Source organism: Triticum dicoccoides, chromosome 3B (genome assembly GCF_002162155.2).
Source record: "Triticum dicoccoides isolate Atlit2015 ecotype Zavitan chromosome 3B, WEW_v2.0, whole genome shotgun sequence".
Lineage (NCBI taxonomy): Eukaryota > Viridiplantae > Streptophyta > Magnoliopsida > Poales > Poaceae > Triticum > Triticum dicoccoides.
Window position 1 is genome coordinate 578,894,678 of NC_041385.1, and position 5,746 is coordinate 578,900,423.

The window sequence follows — 5,746 nt, forward strand, 5'->3', positions numbered from 1 at the left end:
GGTGGTCAGACAGGGCAGCGGCATGGGGATGGATGGCGCATTATGTCTAGGTTTGTATCTCTCTCACTGTCTCACACACAACCACGTAGGTGGGGGACGTGCACGAAGAGAAGAGGTGCACGCACGGTGCACATACTCCCGCCTCTTTCCCAACCACACCCGCGCGGGTACACAGTGGGGCTCATTTCTGTACGAAAAGGCAGCCCACGTGGTAATTTGACACGTGTATTGGTTGTCCACTTGGTGGAGGGAGGATCGTCTACCACGGGTGAACAAACAAATTGTGACTTGACGTGTTATGTTAAAAAAGAGGCAAACCATGTGGGGCCTAACTTAGAGGCAAGGCTCTATACACTGGAGTACTTTTGATGTGTCCCGTCAACTCGCAGAACAAGGAGAAGCTTGCTTAGTACGCCATCTCCCCTGCCCACGGGCGCAGTGGCTCGCAGGACGAGGTGAAGCTTGCTTACGAGTAGTAGTAGTAGTACTACTGTACGCCTTACGCCCGCTCCCTCGCCCACGCGCGCGGTGGCTCGCAGCACGAGGAGAAAATTTTACTACTCCCTCCGTTTAGTCCGTAGTACCTTGGTTAGAGAGATTATCATATTGTTTGGAATATATATGTCCTTTAGTACTCCCTCCATTTACTTATACAAGGCCACTATAAAAAAATACATTTTGCATCTATACAAGGCCACAAATAGTAATCGAGACAAAAGTTACTACTCCCTCCTTTCCTGTTTATGGCTCAATTTCAAAATCTCTCCAACCAAGGTAGACGGTGAGTGGTCGAATTAATTTCGTAGTTTGCACAAGTAATTAGTACGCTCATTTTTCTCAAGAAGTTATGTTTACCGAGGCATTAATTAGAACGAATGCATGAATGACCACTAAATTTCCATGAACTTCTACATGCATTGGTGAGTTTTCTCTTGACACTACTTGCATCGGGTGATCTAATGCACCTCAAAATCCAACATGTAATGGTACTACTACTAGTAGTAGAATTGAGACTTATCAAATGGAAAAACGAATGTTTTTAGATGAGCCCTATAAACCCTAGTGAGTACGTACTCCGTAAAAACAGATTTTTCCAAAACTAAGTCGCTCCCTTTCATGAATTATATAGTATACTCCTCCGTCGATGCTCCCTTTCATGAATTATGTACTTCCTGTCGCCGACATGTGGGACATATAGCAACCGGGTCAATGTGTCAAGCACCAAATAACAGTGCAGACCAGTAGGGGGACGCACCCCACTCGTACCGGCCTAGTAGTAATAATGAGCAATGAGACGTCAAATCACAATGCCGCACCTTCCTAGACGGACGAAGCAACCATTATTTCACACTTTGGTTCGCCATCATCTCAAACCACGTAGTATTGCTTCTGCCTCAAGAGGGACACGCGCATCGCCTTGGTACATAATGACACGTGGGACCACATGACAGGTCATGCTCCCCCGCCGATTGCTCAGTAAAATCACCTCATTTTTAGTATACTTCCTCCGTATCGGTTTACTACATGGCATGCACGTCGTTCTAGGTTGAGAATTTAACTGGCTATATATGTGATGAACAGTACTCTAGCCTTTTAAAAAATGTATACTTTTGTACAGTAGTAGTATGGATGGATTGCGCCATGGAGCAAAAATTGAAATTAAAAAAAGGTGGTACATATAGAGAGCGCTCGTCGCCAAATTATGCATATAGTACTATTAAAAAAGCTAGTACATGCTTAATTGGGGTGCTAAATTCTATTAAAGAAATACTAGTAGTATGTACATACTGAAGAGTTAAAGTAACGAGAAGAAACATAACATAGTTCTGCTGGGGGCTCAGCACAACACACCCCTCAAATTAAACTAAGCACACCTGAAATTAACTATGCAACTAATCCAGTAGACACTGCATTAGAACCACCATGAGCAACGATACTGACACCTTACTCACTCGGAGTCCTCATCCATGTCCTCGACTTCGTCCTTGTCCCTCTTCCTCTTGGCCGATACTTCTTTGCTTGAACCGCACACTTGGCTCTTGCTCTTCATCCAACCCTTGTAGATATTGAAACAAAGGTAGCCATCCATTGCAGCGTAGTGGATGTGGTCTATATCTAGTACATTCCGCTGCCATGCATGACGATGAAACATGTAATGAGGTTTCTCCAGTTTACGATATGAAGGATTAACCATGGCTCCTGCCAGGGTCAGCATTGAAGGCTGGCCACCGGAGGGCAATAGCCGATTCTTCTGGAGGTCGAAGGGGTTGCCTACAACGAGGCCTATCCGACCCAGGACTTCTTTGTCGTTCCTAAAGTCTACAGTAACGAATTTGACTAGGTTGCTCTCGAGGAAGTTCTTAAAATCTAGACATTCAATGTCGGCATGGCATATGTGGTAGACCAAGCATAAGTCATGCACGCAAACCTGGATCACGGTGGCCTTCTTCCTCTCTTCGTGCTTTAGATCCTTCTCTTGTCCCAGGAATGTGGTGTACTCAACATCTAGCCCAGCGACCCACTCATCATCTGAGTTTTCGAACATGCGTCTGAAGCGAGAAAGGCATCCTTTCACCGTCGCAGAAGAACGGGTGTAGATGACGTCGAACTCATCGCCGGTGATGGTTCTAACCTTGTACTCACCGCCGATCATGGAGATTTGGGACGCCATGGATTTGGGAGGAGGGTTAGGATTAGTGGAACTGCCGTAATGTGAAAGGATGGGACGACTAGGAGCGAACCGCCGTAATATTGAAGGACGTGCGGGGACGAGTAGGAGCGAACTGCCAGTGTGCGAAGAGCAGGGTAGTGGCTTTCCATTCTCCCATTATACGGGCTTTCGAGAGCCCTTGGATCTGAGATTGAATGGTTGCATGGTGTGATTCTAGACTTATGGGTGAATATCCTATCCTGGAGGGCTATTCTGCAAATTTTCAGCAACCTAGCATGCGACCGTTTGATCTCAGATCCAAGGGCTGCCAGCAGCCCGTATCATGGTCGCGCCTACCACGACCATCGCATTGCTCGCGCTATCGTGCCCTTGGAGATTCAACACGGTGCGTTAGGCTATCTGATGTTGGCATGTCATCACTTAGTCACTCATACTACAACAAGGTTAGCTATAAGGTTGGCTATAAGTGTATTTAGTTTTTTACTTCTCTCTATCTCTTTCTTCGTACTCTCTCCATCCCATAATATAAGAACTTTTTTTACACTAGTGTAGTGCCAAAAACGTTCTTATATTATGAGACACAGGGAGTAGCATTTATTGCATTTGCCAAGGAGTGACCTCTTCCAATGAAATGGTGTGCTTATTAGTTTTTTGTTGCTAAGTTTGCTTCATTTAATTAGCTATAGACTCCAAATTTTCTTTTCACCTAGGTACACGCGCTTAACACCGTTTCTTCCTTGGGTCACCAAACTAGTCTCTCTCTTCTTGATTAACTTGCCACATCAGACTTTATGCCTATGTGGCAAGCTTGGCACCTGTAGGAGCAAGTAAGTATAATAGTGCGCTTTACATGGCATTTTTGCATATGTGGAGGAAAGAGAGGCAAGGAAAAAGTGGAGAAGGGGGCTCTCATGCAAGAGCCAGCCTCTACTACATGCTGGAGCATTGGGAGAGGCACTTGTATGGAGGTGGTCAGGAATCAGGAGACTCACGCCGGTCGTAACGCTGTAGTTAAAATGATAATGGCAAGTCAAATCACGGGGCCCCACCTGTCCAGCAATAACTCGCTGTCAAATCACACAGCCCAATGTTTGCAGCAACCTACTCCCTCGTCTTCTCGCGTCTCTGTCGAACCGACTAGGCGGAACTGCCCCGCCTACTGCGCAGGAAAAGCCCCGCCCTCGACTTTTAAATACAACTACATCCGCTTAAGAATCCAATGATATACTTTTTGTGACATAGTAACTCATATTTAGTTAGTCAAATGGATGACCTAGAACTACGTGCACGCCCTATAAACCGAGACGCCTAAAAATAAAAAAACTAGACGGAGAGGGTAGTTCAGCACGTATCTTTTTAGATCAATATAGTCGGGATTCACCAAGGAGCAAAACCAAGTGGTAGGCTGCTCCTATCGTGTTGGCAGGGTCAATCCGCACATGAAATGGCGACAAACTTAACAGGACCCCTTTGGCCGACATATGGCTCATCCACCGTCTTGTTCCACGTGCGATGCACCAAATTACAGTTCGGAGCATCGGTTGGAATTGGAGGTACCCCGGTCGTAGCGCTGCATTAGTAGAAGATGAGCGATGAGGGGTCAAATCACAAAGCCCCACCTTTCCCGCATTAAGCTGGAGGACGAAGCAACCATCATTTCACTCTAGGGCGCAAGAGCATAAAGAAAAGAAAAAACAATGATGCGTGCGGTAGCTACCTAGGGCACCCTATGGTAGGGGTCTCCACTACAGATCCTTTTTTTTAAAACACCTCCACTACAAATCGGCTTCTCCCTCGTCCTCTTGAAGAAACCCGATGATGAGTGCGGTGGTAGGGTTTGTAGGATTACTACGGCGTGCGGGGCCATGTCATAGTAAACGGGTTCGAGTCGACGCCTTAAATATGTGTGGGACGCTTGGTTTTATGGGAACGAGGCAGAATTTTGGGTTCGGGGACCAGTGGAGATATGGTACGTACAAAAAATTGTGGGCGTAGGTTCGACCGAAAGGCAATGATGCATGGGCCCTGCATCCGGGTATACCCGGGGCTGCGTGAAATTTGCTACTCTACTCAAAACTAGTAAGGTACACATGCATTGAACGCGTGAGATTTCGAAACCAAATTATGAATAAATACACACTATAGCATGTAAAGCTTTGAGTCATATATGCATGATGTAGATGTTCATTTAGTTCTTATAGTTCATCTCATTCAAAATCTATTAGTTTTATAAAAATGTTAAGAATCATGGGGTTGTGCATTGTAAAGCATAAAGTAAAAAACAAATAATGGCAATTCATTTAGGAAAAAAATCAATTATGATACAGAAGATTCTAGAACAAAGAAGTGCTTGTGTTTTGAGGTTTTTGCATTATGCTTAAGTTCAACCATGGAGTCTTCTAAATTGTACATGTGGCAGATCTGGTGGGATGTTGATGATATCCAACGGCCAGTAGTGCTCGGATTTGCCATCTCTGCACTATCGGATTAGCTTCATCCAGCGACCATCTTTCAAAGTTATTGGCACACTATATAGTTCTTGTGCCATAGTTGCATGTTTTGGAAAAAAAACTACTAGTGGGTTGTACTATCTTTTTAGGAATAGAAGATGTATACATCGAAGTTGTAGGGAAAGAGATGACATTGAGCATCTCAATTCCTATGAGTAGGGATTGGAAAAGATGTGTCATTTGGTTCACATCATAGGAACTTTTTGTCAGGACCCCGACTCGATGTCACATCGATCTAGCCGGTAACACCTCATATCACTTTGCGGCCTCACGCACGGTATCCCCTCGGGTGTCGCCTTACCTTTGCCCGGGACCGTTTGCGCCTTTTGGCTCACGTATATGATAGTGTCGCTAGCATCCATATGATAAGGAGCCCGGGCTGACATGACTAGTCGTAAACCCAAAGTGGCACAGACTTACAGGGACAGGCATCCATGACCCAGCTTCGAACGTGTCGGTCATCAGCAAGTGGGTCCGGGCTGTAGCACTGGGCTAGCAGGACTCCGGTAAACCGGGCTGTAGCGGGCTAACAGGACTCCGGTACTCAAAGCGTGACATTTCCCCG